This window comes from Elaeis guineensis, chromosome 7 (assembly GCF_000442705.2).
Source record: "Elaeis guineensis isolate ETL-2024a chromosome 7, EG11, whole genome shotgun sequence".
Lineage (NCBI taxonomy): Eukaryota > Viridiplantae > Streptophyta > Magnoliopsida > Arecales > Arecaceae > Elaeis > Elaeis guineensis.
In genome coordinates this window covers 95,771,746-95,794,058 of record NC_025999.2, presented here as the reverse complement: position 1 = coordinate 95,794,058, position 22,313 = coordinate 95,771,746, and the positions used below count along the sequence as shown (strand labels likewise).

Here is a 22,313-nt window from a genome sequence, read left to right as displayed (position 1 = left end):
GTTCCAGGTAGTTATTTCCGTCCTCTTCCTTTGAGAGCCCTTCTCGAAGTTTCTTCCGTTCTTGCCTTCTTGCATCCTTTCTCCTTTGCCATTTTTCTCTTTGTTCTCCTTTTTGGGGCTAGCATCATGGCTAGAACCTCTCCTCGAGGAAGTCAGTCGGGAAACCCGACCGACGATTCCCAGTCGACCCCGGAGGTGGAGGTTTCTTCACTTTCGGGGGCAAACGTCGAACGGCTCAGGGAGCAGTACGGTATCCCAGAGCAGTTCGAACTCTTTGCCCCTAGGGCTGAGGGTCGGGTTAACAACCCACCTCCGGGCCAGGTGACCTTTTATGTCGAGGACCTTCGGACAGGACTTCACTTCTCGATTTCGGAGTTCGTCCGGAACGTCTTGGATTATTACGGGCTTTGCCCGATGCAACTGGCGCCGAACTCAGTCCGGTTGATAATCAGCTTTGCCTTGTTGTGTCAGCTTTTGCCGATCTTTCCCCGTATCTATCTCTTTCGGACGTTCTTCGTCCTCCAACCCCATCCGAAAGCCCGAGGGTGGTGATTCTTCAATCTCTGGAAGGGTCTTTCATTCATTACCGGTCTTCCATCATCGATCCACGGATGGAAGAATCAATTTTTTTTTGTTTCTTCTTCGCTACTTTGGGGGTTCCCGTCTCGCTGGGGCGACCCTCAGACTCAGCCGAACGAAAACAATCGAGTGGAGGCTGGAGACCGAGAGGTCTTTCACCGACTGAAGGATGTGTCGGTGCCGAAGCAGAGGGAGCTCATCACCGAGCAAGCTCTGTACGACGCCGGCCTGAGTTCGGTTCTTCATTTAGGTACAGTTTGGTCTGTCAGTCATTTTTATCTGTCTTTGAACTTGTACTAACCTTTCGTTGAAATTGCAGGCATGCTGTCGAGGATGAGATTGACGGATGCCGACATTCGGCAATACGCGGCGAGGAAGAGACCGGTGCCTAGGGTCGGACCTTCGTGGCCTCCCAAGAGGCTTCAGATATCATCTCCGACCGATATTGCGACGGCGGCAGCGCAGTCCGACATCGAACGTGCATCGGACTATGAGCCGGTCATCGCCCTATCGGCACCGGCAGTGCCACCCGGGGCACCGTCCAAGGAGGGGGCGGCAGAGGGGGTAGCCGAAGGAGTGTCGGCGCCCCCACATATGGAAGAGGTTCGGGCCGAAGCACGTGAGCCCGAACGATCTGCGGTGGCTCCTGTCGCGCCTTCGGGAGGGACTCAGTCGAGTTCTAGCTTTCCATCTCTCTCCGACTTCCGGGCCTGGACGATCGAACAAGGGAAGGCTCCGATGGCACCGACCGACGACACGAGATTGGCGGGCCGTGCCGCATCATCCGACGCTCAGGTTCCTGAAGGAGCATCGGCCCTAGCTAACTACAATTTGGCTAGGAGGTTGTGCCAGGCAACCATTCTCCCGGCCGATCGGGAGATCTTGAAGAGTCGGTCGGTGGCCGACATGCTTTCTCCCTTTTACCCGACTATGATCCAGGTCATCTCCTCTTCTTCTTCTTTCCTCTTCATTATTGTTTTTTATCAGTTCAGTTTTCTGACAACCGACCTTCTACCTGCAGCTGATCTACAATATGTCCGAGCTAGAGGTCGGGTATCGGAGGTTCGGCGATGTCCGGGCAGCCTGGAAGAATAGGGCCAAGACCGTCGAAGCTGAGAAGGCGACGCTGGTCGACCAGCTGAAGTTGTCAGTCGACTGCGAGGCTAGACTCGAGGAGGAGATTTCCTGACTCACCAACGGCCTAGCCGCCTTGGAGGCCGAACTTCAGTCGGCTCGCGAGTAGGTCCAGCGCAAGACCCACTCCGTCCATCGGCTACGGCGTGAGCGAGACAGCTGCGTCAGGGAGCTCGAGGCCGAGCACGAACAGCTTCGGGTTAGCCTGGAGAACTTGGCCAAGGTCGAGGAGAATTTATCCTCCGCTCAAGCCGATGCCGACATAGCGAAGGCGGAGGCGGAGTCGGCCAAGGAGGCGCTGAGCCGAGTGGTGGAGGACTTTCGTGGCTCGGATGAGTACCGAGAGGAGCTTCTCGAGAGCGGCTTCACCTCCTATCGGGTGGGGTACGAGGACGCCCGTGATACGATCCAGAGTCTGTACTCGAAGTTCGACTTGAGCAGCGTCGTCCCTCCAGGGTCAAAAGACCAAGCCGCAGAGGAGGAGGCCGACCCACTACCGATGGGACAAGTAGCCGAAGGAGAGGCGACTCCAATCTCCGGTCCCTCCCCGACCCGAGCGGGCATGCCGGTTGCTCCCGAACTCTTTCCGGTGCTAGAAGTCGACTCCGATGAATAGTTGGAGTATCTGCTCCATTATCTTTGTATTCCCTTGTTTCTGTTTTGTCTTTGATATTCGTAATCGAGCTTCGTCCCAATTTTGTAAGTCACTTCAACTCAACAAAATCAAAGACTTTTCAAACTTTTTCCCGCGTGCGGTTCAAAGTGTTTAATTCGTCAAGCCATCCCCGAGAGTATAGGTCATAGCTCCAACATACCTCGTTAGGACGTTCGGTAGGATCTAACATAGCCGATCAAAGTAGTCAGTAGCATGCGTTGTGCCAAGGGCAGCGCAAGCCCCGATCGCAGGCCGGCATCCCGACCGTCATACAGATAGCGTAGGATCCGATGGTCGAGAGCCACATCGATTGTAGGTCGAGTGTTCGCCGCCCAGACTTTGGTCAGGCATGTACGTTAGGCCGAGTGTCGGCCAGTTCACTGAACGTAGCTCGTTGACACGATCATTCCGTAGAGTCTGATAGTCGAGTGGTGTTCGATATATTCGGATAGGATAACGATGACAAGTCGAATATCCGTTATCCGACCCTTGGTCAGACGAGCATGTCGGGACATATGATAAACGGTGGCAAGCCGAATATCCTTCGATCGATCGTGACCAAGTCGGTGTATCGCAAGTCGAATACCTGTTGCCCAGATCTTGGTCGGGCGGATACATCGTGGTGCATGATAAATGGTGGCAAGCCGAATATCTTTCAACCGGTCGTGACCAGTCGGTATGTCGCGAGCGCAACCGCGGTCGTCTTGGCATTTTGCCCTTGTTAGTCGAAGCTAAGCCGGCAAGTTAGCCAGCCACATTGCTCGAGAGTCGATCGTGGAAGGAGCACGGCTTCAATTTAGAGAGGTTTCATCACCAGCGCTGGCCTTCCATTAGTGTAGACAGAACGGTCCTCGTGAGAGTTCGATGTATCGTCGACGATCGAGCCGTAGATTCGATGATCGAGTCGTAGACTTGGCGTGGATTCGTAGATTCGACATAGATTCGTAGATTCGATGTAGATTCGTAGATCCCCAACGAGATGTTGGGCCGAAGTCGGGGCATCGAGGTCCGTACTTCTAGCGAGGGCCGACCCTCGATGGAGAGCCAAACTTTGTAGACTCTGGAGTTCTGAAATTGAATTGTATTCCGAGCAAGGACATACAGAATTCATTGATGATACAATTTCAGGTTGTCGGCATTCTAAGTCCGGAGAATGGCCGTCCCTTCCAGGGTTTCAAGTCGGTAGGCACCCGGCCTGCAGGTGTCTGCTATCTTGTAGGGTCCTTCCCAGTTTGGGGATAGTTTTCCTTGATCCTGAGACTTCGAGACTTTCGTCTTTCTTAAAACCAGGTCTCCGAGTCTGAAAGACTTTGGCCTAACTTTAGCGTTGTAGTATTGGGCCACTCTTTATCGGTAGGAAGCCATGCGGAGTTGAGCCTCGCGTCGGAGCTCAGGTAGGAGGTCCAAGTCAGCTCTCCGACACTCGGAGTTGTCTGGTTCACGGTATTACTCAACTCTAGTCGATGGTAGCCCGATCTCTAGTGGGATCATTGCCTCCGTCCCATAGGCCAAATTGAAAGGAGATTCTCCGATCGGGACCTGGGGTGTCGTTCGGTATGCCCATAGGATCGAGTGTAATTCTTCGATCCAGAGGCCTCTGGCTTCATTCAGTCGAGTCTTCAACCCATGCAGAATGGTCCGGTTGGTAACTTCGACTTCTCCATTGGACTGTGGATGTCCGATCGAGGTCAGCTTGTGCATGATATGAAACCTCGCACAGAACTCTCTGAAATCATTGTTGTCGAACTGTCGTCTGTTGTCGATGATGATGGTGTGTGGCAGTCCGAACCTAAAGATGATGGACTTGTGGATAAAGTCCTCCATCTTACGCTCGGTGATTTGTGCCAAAGGTTCGGCCTCCACCCACTTGGTGAAGTAGTCGATAGCGACAACTATAAACTTTCTTTGACCAGATGTCGGAGGGAAAGGATCGAGTATGTCGATCCTCCATTGGGCGAAGGGCTATGGGGCGGCAATGGAAGTCAGTTGGTTGGCAGGCCGGTGTTGTAAGTTAGCATACTTCTGACACGGCTCACACCTCTGAACCAAGTCAGCCGCGTCTTTCTTCATGGTGGGCCAATAGTAACCTTGCCGTAGGACTTTGTAGGCCAAGGATTTGCCCTCCAAGTGACTCCGCAGATCCCTTCGTGCACCTCTCTGAGTGCGTAGTCCGCATCCGTCAGTCCCAGGCACCTTAGCAAGGAAAGGGAGAACGACCTTTTGTAGAGTCGCCCGTCCATCATTACATATTGGGAGGCCGTCCATCAGAGTCGCTTAGATTCCGTGGGATTTTTAGGACTGGTTCCGTCAGTCAGATACTGAATGATCGGGTCCATCCAGCTTGACTCGGTCGTCAGTTGCAGCACCTCCTCAGCCCTGTCGATGCTCGATTGCTCGAGACTCTCCACGAACGTCCGGCCCAAGGTGCCATAGGCAGACATCGCAAGCCTGGAGAGTGCGTCGGTCCGAGCATTCTCCGACCTGAGAATGTGGGAGATCTCAAAATACTTGAGGTGTGCTACGAGATCTCTCACCTTCTAGAAATATTTTGTCATGGTCGGGTCCCGCACTTCGAATTCGCCTTTGACTTGCCCCACAATCAGCTAGGAGTCGGAGAAGACTCTGAGGCTATCGATCTCGAGCTCCTTCACCACTCTCAAGCCAGCGAGAAGTGCTTTCATACTCGGCTTGATTATTGGAAGCTTTGAAGTTGAATCGGAGGATGTACTCGGTGACCACTCCCTCCGAGTTGGTGAGCAGGAACCCAGCCCCGCTCCCTTGGGCAATGGAAGCTCCATCTATGTGTAACACCCAAGTTGATCCAGGGTCATATTCAGAGGTCGCAGCTTCTTTGGAGCTCCCGCCTTCCGATATTTGGTCGGCTGTCGGGCATTCGGTAATAAAGTCGGCCAGGACTTGGGCTTTCAAAATAGATCACGATCGATACTGGATGTCGAACTCGCTCAGCTTCATCGTCCATTTCGCCAGTCATCCTGATGTGTCGGGGTGATGGAGGATCGTCCTCAGGGGCTGGTCGGTGAGGACCACGATGGCGTGTGCTTGAAAATACGGATGGAGTCGTTGTGCTGATATGATCAAGGCAAATTTCATCTTCTCCATCCTTGAATACCGAGTTTCGGCCTCGTGGAGCACTTTGCTGGTATAGTATATGGGCTGGTGGGTTCGGCTCTCATTCTCCCGGACGAGTACCAAACTAACCACCTCAGGGGCGGTAGCCAGATAAAGATACAATATTTCTCCGACCTCCGGCTTTACAAGCAGGGGTGGAGAAGTCAGGTACTTCTTCAAATCTTCGAAGGCTTGCCGGCACTCATTCGGCCAAGAGAAGTCCTTCGTCTACCTCAGGATTTTGAAAAATGGGAGGCACCTCTCAGCCGACCGAGAGATGAATCAGCTGAGCGCGATGATCTTTCCATTGAGCTGCTACACCTCTTTTTTGGTGTTCGAATGCCGCATGTCGATGATCGCCTTTATCTTCTCGGGGTTGGCCTCGATTCCGCGTTGAGAGATGAGGAACCCAAGGAACTTCTCCGAAGCTACCCCGAAGGCGCACTTAGTTGGATTTAGCTTCATCCGGTGTCGTCGAAGAGTGCGAAAGGTTTCTTCCAAATCTTGGACATGATCTGAAGCCCGTGCGCTCTTCACCAGCATGTCATCCACGTACACCTCGCATCCGATTTGATCTTTAAAGACCTTATTGACGAGGCGTTGGTAGGTGGCTCCGATATTCTTCAGACCGAAAGGCATCACTCTGTAGCAGTAAAGGACCTTGGTGGTCACGAAGGCCGTATGCTCTTTGTCCTCGGGCGCCATCCGGATTTGGTTATATCCGGCGAAGGCATCCATGAAGCTGAGCAGTCGATGACCGGACATCACATCCACCAGTTGGTCGATCTTCGGCAATGGGAAGCTGTCCTTCAGACGGGCCTGGTTCAGGTCGGTGTAGTCGATACAGATCCTTCACTTCCTATTGGCTTTCTTCACCATGACGACATTTGCGAGCCAGTCGAGATATGTGATTTCTCTGATGAAGCCCGCCTCGAGTAGCTTGTCCACTTCCTCGTCGATGGCCTTCTGTCTTTCGAGGGCGAAGGACCGTTTCTTCTGCCTCACCGGCTTCGCACCAGGGGTGATATTGAGTCAGTGAGTCATTATTTTCGGAGGTATACCGAACATATCCACTGCCGACCAAGCGAATATGTCGGCATTAGCTTTCAAGAGCTCCATCAGCTGTCGTCGCTCCGAGTCGGTCAACTGTGACCCGACCCAGACGACCTGTTCAGGATCTTTGTCATCGGGATGGAAATCAGCTGTTCAGCCGGTTCACCCCACTCCTCCTCTTCCCATTGGTCTAGCTTGTCGACCATCAGGGAGTCTTTCAATTCATTATTTTGAGTAGAGATTTGGAAGCATTGTCGAGCGAGTTGTTGATCCCCGTGCATTTTTTCAGCTCCATTTTTAGTCGAAAACTGAACCAGCAAGTGGTATGTCGAGACTATCGCTCTGAGGACGTTTAGCCCGAGTCTTCTAAGTATGGCGTTGTAGGCTGAAGGTACTTGGACGACCGTGAAGGTCATGTAGACGGTGCTTTGTCGTGATTCGGCCCCAGCTGTCACGGAAAGAGTAATTTCTCCTTCCACTGTGACGGCCTCCCCACGAAACCCACTAGGGGCGTAGAGACTTTTCTGAGTCGGTCGGTCGATAGTCGTATTCGGAAGAAGGTCGAGTAAAATAAAATATTAGTCGAGCTTTCATTATCAATAAGAATATTTTTTACATCATAGTTCGCTATTGCCATCGAGACAACAACAGCGTCATCATGGGGAGTTTGGATTCTTCGAGCATCCTCATCTGTAAAGATGATTACATCATCCTGGTGCGACCTCTTCGCCGACTCCTCTTCAGCAGTCGTTCCTCGATCCAGTCATCTGGAGATCATGTTAATGACTCCAGCGGTAGGCTGATTATTCGCTTCCTCTTCAGTCGGTTGGGATTGTCGGTCGGGAAGGGGTCGAGTCGGTGGGTCCCTTCGGTACTTTTCGAGATACCCCCGTCGTATGAGGGCCTCTATCTCATCCTTGAGTTGGATGCATTGCTCGGTGTTGTGACCGTGGCCCCGATGGAATCGATAGTATTTCCTCCGATCGAGGCCCTTTGCCTTCAGAGGTGGGGGCCGTCGTAGGTATTCTGCTCCTTCGATCTCCATCAGGATCTGCGCACGAGGAGCGGAGAGAGGGGTGTAGGAGTCATACATGTGATGCGTCGGTCTCGGACTCCGACGTCGGGGAGATTTCAGACTCCGTCGTTGGGGCGAGACCCGTTTATCAGTCGGAGGCCCGCTGGGTTCGACAGGAGCCTGATTTTTCTTTCACTTCTCCTTCTGGTCCGTGCCCTCGGTCAGGCGCCGATCGGAAGCTCCTTTATCCGTACGCATGTATTTGTACGCACGCTCCAGTAATTCGGCATACGTTCGGGGGAGGATCATGTCCAAGGAATATGTGAATCGGGACCCCCTTAGCCCCTTCTTCATGGCCGAGATAGCCATGTCTTCGTTGAGATCCCGGACCTCAAGTGTGGCCGCATTGAATTGGGCCACAAAGTGTCGGAGCATCTCATTTTCTTCCTGTTTGAGGGAGAAAAGACTGTCCGAAGTTCGTGACGGTTTCTGGCTGGTGCTGAAATGGGCCATGAAAGAATGCTCGAGCTGTCTGAAGGAGTGGATACTCTCTGAGCGGAGGTCGGAGTACCAGGCCCTAGCAGCTTTACGAAGCGTGACGGGGAAGCCGATGCAAAAGAGAGCATCGATCACCTCCTGAATTGTCATAAGAGTCTTGTAGCTCTCCAGATGGTCAACTGGGTCGGTGGAGCCATTGTAAGGCTCCACATGAGGTATCTTGAACCGACTAGGGATTGGTTCGTTGAGGATAAATCGGGAGAGAGGTTGGGTGGTCCGGAAGTCGACGTCGTTCGAAGACTTCTGACCATCCGCCTGGAGCTGGACAAGCTGACGGTCAATTTCTTCGAACTTACGTTCGTAGTCATCCAACCGTCGGTGTTGAGAAACCCTAGGGGTCGAACCTCCCGACGAATTTGAGAGTGAGGCGGACGGTGTCCGCGGTCGCTTCTCCTTCCTCGCCAGCTCCAGTTGGAAAGGAGAAGGACATCGAGACCGGTGGGTGTCGCGCCGAGGCCGCCTCACTCCTTCCCGGTGGGAGTGCTGAGACGGCTGCTCTTGAGGAGGAGATGAAAGTTGATGCGGGCATCGGTGGCTGCTTCTGGATGGCATAGGGTGCGCCGTCGGTTGTTCCGCCAGCGGTTGTGGCAATTGAGTCGGTTGTTGCTGGAGGTTTTTGACCGCTTCCGTCAGAACGGTCATTTGCCGCACGATCGCCGCGATCTGTGCCTCCGTGGTTACTGCCGGATGCGGAGAGCTGGGTTCCGCCACGGAGGGTAAAGGAGGGGTCTTTTTCCGGCAGGAAGAGTGCCTCACCGATCTGGTAGCTCTCGATCGCTGAGTTTTGATTTTCGTCATGTCGAGAGATTTTTCAGACTTTGTGGAGCTCGCTGTCTTACCTCTATCGAGAATGCCCCTTCCTAGCGCGCCAAATCTGTTGTGGCCAATCTCCTCGTCGCCCGATCATCGGGGTCGCGCACCTGTAAGAAGAGTCCTCACTGACCGAAGATGCATCCGACGGGGACCCTCCGATGGTCAAGTCAGAGAGGAGACTAGGCAACAGTAAAAAATCAGGGGCTCAGCAGGAGAGGGAGAACTCAAGAGCTTAGAGGCACTTCAGAGAGCTTGAGAAAGCCTGCCTCAAAACTTACCAAAATTGTTGTCTTACCCTATTTTATAGTAGAATGCGGCATGGTCCCGCCATTAGTGGTGCAGACAACTGGAGAGTTGTCAAATCACCGGGGGCTGTCAAATCACCGTGGGTTGTCAAGTCACTGGGATTAATCCATGTCCTTGGCAGGACAATGCCCCAGGGATGGCCATACCTCATGTCCTTGACAGGACAGCTGCCCATAGCGGTTGTACGTCGTTTGGACGGACTGGCCGACTATATGTCGGTATTCGGCTGTCGGGACGTCGGATGATGACGCGAAAACACCACCGGCTGATCTGGTGCCTTGTGGAAGTCGGACATCGGCTGCCACCCCCGACAGTGAGTCGGTGATACGGGTTCGGCCGCTCGGTCGGTCGGGAGCAGTACGGGTCTGTTCGGCTGGTATATCTTTGGCCGGACATTGTCGGTAGTCATTGTCAGAGTCGTCCGTTGGTGTCGTCCATCGGTCTGGTCGGTGGAATCGGGCGTCGGTCGGATCGGTCTGAAGATAAATCGATGTACAGGGATCAATTGGTATATCCCAACAGAACTATATAAAGAAGATTTAACATAGCTCCTGTGCAAAGATGATATGCACAAATTGAGAAATGACTCAAATTTTTTTTTTGAATTTTTTGAATATCAACTACAATGATAGTGCGATCGGCAGCAGTGGAGAAGGCGGTTTTGTGATTCAACGTACAGCTGGTGGAGGTAGATCAGGACCACCATCTTTGGGGTGGAGCTTCGAACAACCTAGCTAGGAGGACATCACTCATGTGAGATTGTCTTTGGAAGTTGATCAACTTGTTATTGTCTTATTGAGAGGAATTCGACTGTGGTGATTAATTGGTTACAGAAGCAAATAAGGGCTACTATTTTCCTCCCATTAGCTCATGAAATCTAGAGACTCCCAAAAAGGTGCATCATTATAGATATCTAATATCTTTATCGTGAGACGAACCATGCTGCAAATTGGACCGTCAATTTTGCAGCTCAATACATTAGTACGGTTTTTTTGATCTGCTGCTTCATCACTGTCGTTCTGTAATTTATTTTTTTCGAATCTTTTTAACTGTTTTTATATTTAAGTTATATAAGTGCTCCATCCTATAAAAATAAAAAAAAATAAAAAATAACTCATCGTACCACTGCAGGCTTCTGTTCCTCCTTCCCATGCTTCGGAGTTTTCTTGGAAGCACCACCGCTTTCCAGAAAGTAATCCATCTTCTCCATAGCTTCTTGGACCAATTGGTTGAAAATGAGGAAGAAAACCTCATATGCACCCTTTCCTCTGACGCTCGCTGAGTTAGACCAAGATCTTCTGCATGAAATCCTAGCATTCTGATGTCACACTACAGTTTCTCCAACACCGTATGTGTTTTTTTTACATTTAACTACGTTCACGTATGGTGCCTCCATCTTGGGTACAACGCTTCGTCGAGGCCAAATTAAATAGGCCCAACTCTTCTCAATAAGTTGCCACTTATCAGCTTTCTAGACCTGATGGATAAACTGAATTAGTTAAAAATCTCCCTTGCTGAAGAGCGCAAACTTGTCAGCCTCTAACTAGTCCTTTAAAAAAGTTTTCGAACTTGGACCTCTCAATGTGAGATGAGATAGATTGCCTTTAACTAAAGCTGCTCACGGACCAGATTTAAACACACAAAGCATCAAATGTTACATAGACTCGACCGAAACCCAATTAAAAATGAATAGAGTTTAAACCTAAAGTCCGATTTATGATCAGCTCTATGTTTAAGGTTAATCAATCCTTCAAGAGAAAAAGAAATTCTTTCTGCACCACGGGTGGTACAGCTCGGTATGCACCGCCTGTGGTGATTGGTTGGTGTGCAGGCCCGAGTGTCGGCCCTAAGAAACAGAATACTTTTTTTTACCAAGTCCATGTGCCGATCGATCACCGCAGGTGCTGCGGCCGAGCTGCACCGTCTGTGCACGGTGCAGAAAGAATTTCTCCCAGGAGAAAACCCTAAAGATGGTTATCAAAGGGTCTATATCCAATCTTCTATAGCTTAAACTTCAGAAAGCTAATGGAGATATTTTGTAACGATGACAAGTAGAACCAACTCATGCATTGTATCTACATCTAATGGCACCCAAATTCTGCCATGGAAAACTGGAAATTTTATCATTCCATGCATATCCCTTATGCACCTTCTCCTACAGGACAGTCAGCTAAGGAGCAGCAACGTGTGGATGCAATGAGTTTCTGTCCAAATTGATAACCATGCCAAAAGAAAACTACATAAGCTTCTACTCAAAAGAAAAAAATACGCAAGCTTGGTAGGATATTGTTGGATGGATGCAACTACCCACATAAACATTAATTGCATTGTTCTGCTGTAGTGTGCCCAAGAGGGAGGACTGACTTTGTGAGCTCGCAGTTACTTTGATATTGCATTTCAGTTAGGCTTCCATAAAATGGTCAATAGAATCTTGAAAAAAAATCTTGCATGCTAGAGAAATAGAATCATAAACCATCAACAAAAACAGCAACCGATTTGCCCAAGAAAGATTTCATCTCGAACATGATCAACTATGCAGACTATTCCAACTTAGGATAAAAATTAGTCTTCCACATGTCAAAGGTGTCAGCTACTATAAACTTGATCAAGAAAATCATCAACATGGGAATTGAATGCCTGTTCTACATTTACAAACAACGATTTTATTAATATCACAGCAGAATGCCAATAAGCTAGTTTCAACCTTTAATGGTACTTGCACAATGGAGGATACTGCTGAAAACAATCTCGATCTAATCCATCCCTGTTTGAATTAAATCTTCTGTTCAGGTCCTTACTCCATCTGGTAGTGCTACTGATTACTGTACCCAGCATAAACTCGAACTATGCACCAAATTCTTCTTCAGAAGTTAACAGAGGGCTAGAACTCAATACTTGTTTAATTACCAATTATTCAGTTTTCAACACCATAACTATCATTATCTACCCCTCACCATTACAAGCACAAACCTCTTGTCAGTGTTCAAGTTGTAATCGAGACAGTCGAGCAAATAAGTTGCTTTTCAACCTTTAGAAGCATGAGCAAGATGAGACTGTTGAAGACATCTCAAACTTTGATTTGTTTGATCAAACTAAGAAGACTCGAGGAAGGTTATAACCGAACTAAATGAAGTACAAGTTTCTAGGCATGCAACTTATGCCAAAAAGATGGACTACATGAAGGACTTCCTATAAAATGTTGGATGAGGCAGAACAGGACAGAAGCTATGAAAAAAGATGAAAGCAAGTTCCCTTTGGACTAATTGTGTATAGAAGCCAAACGTAAACCAGAATCGATATATGTGAGGCGATGGATGAAAAAAGAACTAGCAATTAACTGTGCATTTCATAGTAATCCGAAGTGAATAATACAAATACCATTTACAATAGATTAAGAACATATAACCAAAACAAATCCATTATCCCCTTAGCACAATCAAAAACAAGAACAACAGTTTTTTCGCAAGTTCGGGCTAGTAGCCACATTCTTGCAATGGATTCGGTGAAACACAATCCAATGTGTGAAATTAATCGAACAGAATCCACACAGACTATGATGTCAAATTACACTGAGTCAAGCTATCCATAATCTATCACAGAAATGTCAGCATAAGCAATCAATGTAACAAGAAACCATAATACATGTATCACTAATTTCCGCTCCATAAAAAGAACCACATACACAGAGAAATCAGAAGAAAATAAGAGCAAGAGTACGTTAAAAGAACATATCAATTTTAAGGGGAATGAGGCAAAAGACATCAACTTTAACCAAAATATTCACCTACCTCCATAGGATACAGTCCCAGCGCTCATCCATTGCAACAAAGGAAAGTTGGAAACCATCTGGGCTTTAATGGAGGCCGCGCCCACGATGCCCAAACGCTTTGCTCGATGCGAGCAATGGTGCAACCTCGTATGTGTTAGCCCAAAGCAATCCATAGCTTGTGCCACCGGGGGGTAGTTGTGTACCTAATTTGATATGGATGGCTTTGAGTTGAAACGTCGAGTTAATTTGAAGACATTATTTTGGTTGTAATATTAATAGATAATATTATTCAATAATAAATGATATGTTTGGCCTTTTGTATTAATATTTCTAAAAGAAATCGTGCAAAAATATAGTTCTTTATAACACAAATTGAATGTGTAATTTTTCAGGAATATTGATGCAAAAGGATAAAAATGTTGTTGTAATTAAAGCTATTATTTATTATTATTGACAGCTAAAAATCTAACAAGAGAAGTATCATTGCGAAAATACGATAGTTTGAGGAGTATGTGAAAATAGTGATCTAAAAGAGTAAATATTTAATAAACTATATTTGTAAGGAGTATATCCAGGTCATATGTATGTTGATGACATAGATTTATGGCATCGATTAAAAATATGGGCCATGCATGGGGGTTGAAAAGGCTTAGATTTAGAAAAGACGGAAGAAATTTGTCTTAAATTTAAGAAAACTTTCTAATAGGGTTTAGGGATAGACATTAACTGGTGATGTAATTTTCCAGCCGATGGACCTTGATAAACGGGCTACTTCTTTGTTGGTATTGTTAGATGCACCCACTAGGTGAAGTCCCTAGAAAAAAGGTTTTATTCCTTATTCCTCTCTAGGTCTGTTACTTGCCAGGAGATCTTTCTTTAGGTCTATCCAAGCTTCACGAATCAGTTCCACCTATTCTTATGTCCCTCTAACTCGTGGTGAAATTAGCTAAAAGCTTGTTGAACTTCCGGAGATTCAGCTAGACGCTATTAGGTGTACCTAGTTGACATGAGTCACGAGAAATTCTTTGTGTATCACGGATGATGTAGAAATTTCGACATGGAGTACATCATCTTGTCCGATTGATTCACATAGCCATCATTTTTCAACACACATTTAATACCTGTAGATCAGTATTTTCGTTTAAAAATTTTATATGACGAAAATATTTCTATTTTTTAAAAAAAATTATGACATCCTGTAGCGTATTATATTCCAAGATGTCATAATATGATTCAAGATATCATAATATGGAAGGAATATTTTTGTTCAACCACTTTTCAATATATATTTTTGATGCCTACAGATCGGCTTTTTTGTTTGAAAATCTTGAATGATGAAAATACCTCTATTTTTTGAAAAAAAAATTATGATATTCTGTACATATTATGACATTCTGTCAATAAAAATATGATTTTCTAGATGCATGATGTCATAATATGAACATAGGATCTTATAATTTTTTCAAAAAACGAGAGCATTTTCGTCATGCAAAATTTTTAACCGAAAAAATCAATCTGTAAGTATTAAATGTATATTGAAAAATGATAACTATATATACCAATTGGATAAAATGATGTGCTCCACATCAGATTTTCTGCACTGTCTGCGGTGCGCAAAAAATTTCCCATGAGTGGTAGCTCTTTGTGCTTTGCTCAAGTTTGGCCCAAGGGCAAAACTATCAGGCAGGGGTCAGCACTGGCCCAGTATCCAGCCCTCAGGCTTAGTTTCTCTGTCAGGCTAAGAGTGGGCTAGAAATAGTACTTAACGGAGTTTTCGGAGCACAAGCCTGGCCCACGGCCCTTTCCATCTGGATCTATTGGGCCAGATCTTTCGGATGATCGGGCTAGCTGTGACCAACCTCCGACCATATGCAGTTGATTGCGTAGCTGATTGGCTGACCAATTTTACAAGCATTGAATGGGTCGAAAAAAAAAAACTAGTCAGAAGGATTTCTAGCTGTGTTGATTTGCTTCATCAACACGGATGCCAGAGACACCCCATTAATCCGCCTGTAGTGAGTTCTTCTCACAGCTCTATTACCACAAAGGAAAAAGAAAAGAAAAAACCTCCGACCATATGCAATGAGGGGAGACTCGAAAGAAGCATATTTATCACTTGATGAGGGGTTAAATCCTCTGGAAACCTGGTGAAATTTAAAAGGCAAGTAGTCCAATGGCGGATTCCCAGAGAGTGGATATCAATTCCGTGGTGCACCTTGCCACAATGGCCAGTCGTTTGCCAATTGTAGTCCAAAGAACCGGCTTTAGAGTCGTCGGCCTGCACTCGGTGCGGAGAAATTAATTGCGGAACAGCTAATGCACTCGGCTTTAGCATCTAGTTGGTCAGCTTTGGACCACTGGCGTCCCTCAGTGCCATTAGTCGCCATCTAGGCCGAACCTCCCTATAACTTACAGTGCTAACAGGCATATGGGAAAGAAGATTGGACACAGCAGGCATATGAGAAAGAAGATTGAATGGCTGTCATTCAACGCTTGTTCCTTTTTATGGCTTTATTGGATAAACCCAGAATTAGAATTTGATGAGAAATTAAGAATAAATTATATTTACATCTAATATTTTGAAACATCTATATTTACTTTTTGAGATTTATTTTTATCTAATATTTTAATTTATAACTTAATAAAATATTAGTCAAACAGTTAATCCTAAAAAGGATCTAAAAGTCATGTTAGAAAAAAAAATTCAAAACTGATCAAAATAATGTTAGGCGACGTAATAACCATCCAATAACATTAAAAAACATGCACATTCTCCTTCCCGCCTAAGGTAATTTAGATTTCTCATATAATGTAAACCGTTTTATTGATGCCATTAATTTAACTACATGTAATTATTGTATATAAATATAATAAATGTAAACTTTCTAGAAAGATTATAATTTATTTAATATTTAAGTATGCCCGTGCGGGTATTTGCGTCACACTCTCATCATCAGCCCATAGCGGTCCGAAAACGTAAGCCCAATTTAATTTATCCATTGAGGTCAACAGAAATTTTTTTGTAGACTATGGGTAGTATAGAAAATCAGGTAACGGTTCGAAAACGTAAGTCCAATTTAATTTATTTATTGAGGTCAACAGAAATTTTTTGTGGACCATGGATGGTATAGAAAATCAGACGTAGAGCGCATCACTTTATGTGATTGGTCTATGTAGTCATCACTTTTCAATGCATATTTAATACTTTCAGTTTTATTTTTGGTTTGAAAATGTTATATGATAAAAATATTTTTATCTTTTAAAAAAATTATGACATCATGTAGTATATTATAACTTTTTATACGTAGGATTCAGGGTATCATAATATAGAAGGAGTATTTTTATCCAATCACTTTCCAACGTATATTTAATATCTGTAATTTTATTTTTTGTTTAAAAATTTTGAATGATTAAAATATTTCTATTTTTTAAAAAAAATTATGATACCTTATGACATATTATGAGATCCTGCATTAAAATTATAACCTACTGTATATAAAATATCATAATATAGGTATAAGATGTCATAATTTTTTTTAAAAAATAAAAATATTTTTATCATTTAAAATTTTTAAATTAAATTATAAAATTATAAATATTAAATATATATTAAAAAATAATTATTACATAAATTAATTACGTAAAATGATGCATTCTATCCAATTTTTTTATACCACCGGCGGTGCACAGAGAACTCCGCTTGAGGTCAATTTTCTCCCACCATTTATATTGTGGAAACACCATCGGTCCCAAAATCACGGCCAATTTTGCGGACGACCAGCTGCCATGCCATTTGGCCGTTCAATGATGTCGAATGGACCTGCCCGCTCAGCGGAGCGTCGGCAGCTAAGAGGAATTGCTCTCTCCCTCCCTCTCTCTCTCCGGGGGTTCATGGGACCTTTTTCTTTACTTTATTTCAAGCAACAAACACAAACCGGATACCCCCAATGAGATGATTCAATTTGGGGCGGCCATCATCGAATAGTTTTGAAGCCTCCTTTGTCACAGCCCTTGGCGGTTCACAAACGCCGTGCACGCGGGCAGCGATGGGGTCGTATCATCTGCCCTTCCCTATCCTCCATTGACCGGGCAGCGACAAATTGCCGGTGGACCATCCAAATTGCCGGCTTACCCTTTGGCTGGAATTTCTTATTCCATAAATCAGCACCAGCTGGGAAAGGATCAAACTTCCACGTTTTACCCTCCGTCAAGGGAAACTGCGATCCGGTCTAACTCCGATGCAAAGCTTTACGATAATATTTTCTTCATAGACATAATGCCATCGAGGATCGATATGACTCAAATTGATAAATTGGAATTGACGATTCAAGATGTCAGAAAATTCGATAGGGATCTTGATGGGGCCAACGGTATCAGACCTCCAAGAGCACTCTGGAACACCATAAATATAAAAAATCTATTTGTCAGGGATTTTCCAGCAAGATACCCATCAATGTCTAAATTGGATCATCTTGGTGGAACAAAAGGAGTTTTGAGCAGTGATAGATACAGAGAGTAAGAGTAAAGGAAGTCGGAGCATATGGAAGGGGAGAGGGAGCTCCACGAGTCAAGGGAGCAAGTTCTATTGGAATTGTGAAAAACTATATCGGACTTAACTTCTCTTCCATTTAGACTTAGATTCTAGCCGATTGGACTTATCTAGAGGGCCACTAGGAAAAGATTTATATAGATGAAGATTGGTATTTGATTGGAATTTGGGGATGTTGAGGGGATTTGTAAGAGATAACCACTCATACGTTCAAAAGAAACATGATCCAATGAGATATAGATTTTACGGTTCGAACGATCATTCTATCATATTGTAGCAAGACATCAATAAAGAAAAAATCGAAAAAAATAAAGTTCAATACAAACACAGGATTTACATAGAATATTGCAGATAGTATAAGATAAAAAATCTTAAAAAAATACTCACACTTCAAAGACAATATATTTTGTCAAAACATGTGCATCGAGATATAATCGAAATTGATTTGGATTCATAGCATAGGGGCTCTACCCCTGCACCCTCAAATTTCAGTCGAAGCGGTATTGGGCTTTTCGAATTATTGGACTATGCTATGCTCCACCCAATAAAATGAAAAGATTTCTATTAACTCTATAATCAGTGCTAATCTAAATGCAAGATATCTCTACACATCGTTGCAGTCAGTTATCATTGAATGGGAGAGTTTTGGGCATATTTCGCGTCCCTTTTGGGATAATCACATGATAGAGATAGACTGATTGATCAGTACTAATCTAAATGCAAAATATCTCTATACATCGTTGCGGTCAGTTATCATTGAATGGGAGAGTTTTGGGCATATTGTGCGTGCCTTTCGGGATAACCACATGGTAGAGATGAATTGGTCAAGGTGGAGAGTTATATGGCTGTCACATATCATGTTTAAATTGATTGAAGAAACTGTATCTAGAAGGTTGAATCTACTAAAAAAAAAAAAATTGAGCCCTGGATGTATCAAAAATATATTAGATATAAAAATTTCATATATATAAAAAATATAAGACGTCCCCACCGTGCTGGATATTTTCTCTTGGCAGTGACTCCCACGAGGATGTTACAGTCGCGTAATTGCAGCAGTTAGTCGCTTCTGAAAATCTTTAATTGTGTCCCTATCACGCATTTACGATGCTTTAAAGAAAAGGATAATGGATAGAAATGGGCCCTTTGAGTGCAATCTCTGATTCCATGCGGGCGTACAGCCCTCAAAGAGACCACTGCATGTGATCTAGCCGTATTTAAAGGGCCACTCCAAAGATGAAAGATGCTGTTCCATTGCAGTGGCTGGTGGTCCCACATTGTAATGTGTTTTTATTCTCGATGCATCGGATTCTACCGCGATCGTGGTTAGTGGATTAGCTTTGGGAATGACCGTTGGGGAACATGTCGTTATCTACAGAACATGGGGCTGGGCCCCCCAAACACCCTTCAGACCAATTAATAGCTTTCGGCACGTGACATCCACGACGTATAAAATGATCATAAAGCTTTTCTGCGAGGCCGACGGCAATCGGGTGTCAGCCAGGCGGGGCCACTCGTGCTTGATTGCCTGAGAAATAAGCGGAAACGCGTCGTTTGCGTTAGCTCCTCCCTTACGGCCCCCTTTTTTTTTTTTTCTTTTCCGCTTCGTTTCTTTGGGGATTTTTTTTTTTTTTTTCAATCATTAGGAGCAGACTAGTGCCGGAGATGCCCTCTTATCTGGTTCTGTCGGACCTAAAATCAATCATTAATATTACTGTCCAGGTAATTCCTTACATGATTGGGGATGGTTTCTAAATTCCCTCGAAGAAAAATCCTCCCTTACGGCCCTTTTTTTTTTTCATTTTTTTTTCCTTTTCCGCTTCGTTTCTTTGGGGATTTTTTTTTTTTTTCAATCATTAGGAGCAGACTAGTGCCGGAGATGCCCTCTTATCTGGTTCTGTCGGACCTAAAATCAACCATTAATATTACTGTCCAGGTAATTCCTTACATGATTGGGGATGGTTTCTAAATTCCCTCGAAGAAGGTTCCTAAATCACTGTTCCTTTCCCTGCCCTTTAAATCGACGATTCCAACAAATGTTGGCGGTATTTTTACGCCACTCAAGTAATGTTTTAGACATCCGCTTGTGGTTGGAGGTGCGACGCGTTTTCTGTTGGTATTAAATTATTATAGCTATAATGTACGCATGCATACATACGTGTGTGTGTTTATACAAGTACATGCATAATTTTTGACCACAAAATTGTGCGTTTTTTTTTTTCTTAATGACCAAGTAACAAGCAGCAAACCACATGGTCCCTTCTTGGTGTGTACCATTAACATGGCTGATCAGATAGAGATTGACGGTGTTATTTAATGGAGATAATCTTCCATGCTTTCCCACATATGTTTCCTCTACCCGAAACATGCATCGTCATGAAAGTGCATGCTTTCATATGCTTTGCTCCTCCACCTATGCCATCTTCTATTTTTTTACCACCGCTGCTATCACGGTCGTGTCATCCATTTGGAAGATGAACTTCCTCTATTATGCCCCCATCTTTTGCTTAGATCCCCATCTTTCTTTGCCTCCACCTCTTCTACCAGCATCGCCACCGCCATATTATTGATTCCAGAGATGATTCTTCTTGTCCGTTGGAACAAAATAGTAACTCCCACTGACTACTTTCATTGCCCATAGGCATGTTGGTAGTGGACTTCTAGCTATCCTTGCCTCTCTCCGCCAGCTTCATCTTGACCTTCTTGCACCTAAGTTCGAAGCTCAATTTTGTTGGTTGCCTTTTAGAAAGTGTTGGTCGCCTATCTGATGGCCGCCAATGGCCCTCTACCAGAAGAAATTATCAAACGATCAGTTCACATCTTGAGATTTAAATACAAATAGATAATAAGATGAATTCTTTGATCAGGGAGGTGACATGGTGAGTGACCAGCAGGCTGATCCGCTGGATCTTAGGATTTGAATTTTACTTTTCGTACCAAAGAATGATTGATCTTTTTTCACAACTTCAATCATTGGATTATATAATATTTGCTTTGAGAGCTGTGCAGTCAGAGGGTGTTAGGGGTGCTTTAACAACTGTGCGTCCGCTTTGGATGGTTGATGCAGCGAAAGGTGCAACCGAGACACTTTTTTGAAAAAAAAAAAAAAATGCAACCGGAACGCCTGACCTCGTCTCTCTAATAATTTCTCCTCTGCAGCCACGAAGGAACTGCTGCTCCATCACTCAGGCCACCAACCATGATTAGGTCCAACGCGTTGTAGGGCAGGGGGGCCATGGTTCATAGACTATGCACGGCTGCCGCAAACGCCAAAGCCCTTTTAATACTATGTTATTAAGAAGGAGAGATGTACTCCTTTTTAAATTTCATCTATTAATTTTGGTAACCAGGATACTCTTAGTTGCTTTTTTAACAAATATAGGCGAAATCAATTAGACTTTTCCTTCCGAAACTCATTGCCCATCTGTCATCCACATTCCCAACATATTGGATTTTCTTTTATCTGACAATAAAGAAAAAATAATAATATTCTTCCTCTAATTGGCATAGCTTATCTCTCTTCTTCTTCATTCCTTCTATTTTTTCATTAATTATTTTTAGCATACAGTGCACGTATCTAAATTCTTGGTGTCGCATCAAATTTTATTATCTTTAACTTTCCCCACAATTCTTTTGTTTGATCCATAAATGAAGTTGGCATGGTTTTTATTTGTTGATAAAACTGAAAAGCTATGGTTGGAGAATGTAGATGGTTGGATAGGTTTAATTTGTAACACAGAATTTAGATCTAGAGAGCAAACTATTATTTAAGGCCGTTAGGAGTAATTAGATTAGCTCAAGTTGGATCGGCTAAATATACATGTCATGGATTCAGAATGGTCAGAGCTCGAGACATGCTCAATTTTGTTGATCAAGAGATCAGATTTCGTACATGGGTGTGACTAAACCGATCCAAAATTGTTAAAATATATTTATATTCACTATCTTCATCTTCATAATGTGCTGTCAATAAAACTTTCACATGACTGATAATCCATTTGGGTTGGTAAGACAGCTCAGATGTGAAGCTGTGACTCTTAATTTATCCTGTGTATGGTAGGCTGTTAACAAGTATGAAACATATAGAAAGAAATTATGTACAAGGCTTCATAACCAAACCATTTCCAACGTATATAAAGTAATTACGCAGCCCTCTTGACCAAGTTGGATCCTTTTATATTAATTCTCCACCGTCTTACGTTATTTAATTAGGCCGACAACCCATTAATTAACCTCCAGCCGAAATTAAAGATACAAGAACGCACGTCAAACCTTGGGCATTTTATCCCTCAGTTTGATATCATATTGTCGTTATGGTGATAGAATTAGACTATAACATGGTATTTTGTATCATATATCCTTATAAATTCTAAATAAATACCTTTTTGTGTACAACAACGGAATGTTCACCGATCAGTTTATGGCGTATAAATCATGGAACCACGTATAGTGTGGTATACTCATCCCCGTTGCATGATTAAATATTATTTTTCTAAAGTGAGGCGACTGCAGCATAGGTGGAATTAATCAAGATTAATTCATTTAGGGTTTTTCTATTTGTGTAGGTGCACGCGGGCTTGGCTTTATTCGGATAACCTAAACTAGAATAAATTTTGGAAACGAAAGATGTCAGAAAGAATTTGTTGGATTAATGATCTTGGACTACTTACTTATCAAGTCAATTTAATGCATGATGCTCTATTATATAATCTCAATTAAGAGGAGTGCGAAAGTCAAGCTTTCTAATTTGATGACA

At 44.4% G+C, this 22,313-nt stretch overlaps 1 pseudogene; it reads left to right on the top strand.

The window, feature by feature from the left end:
- Positions 1–9,742: 9,742 nt before the first annotated feature.
- Positions 9,743–9,839, top strand: LOC140859575 (U6 spliceosomal RNA; annotated as a pseudogene).
- The last annotated feature ends 12,474 nt before the right edge of the window (positions 9,840–22,313 follow it).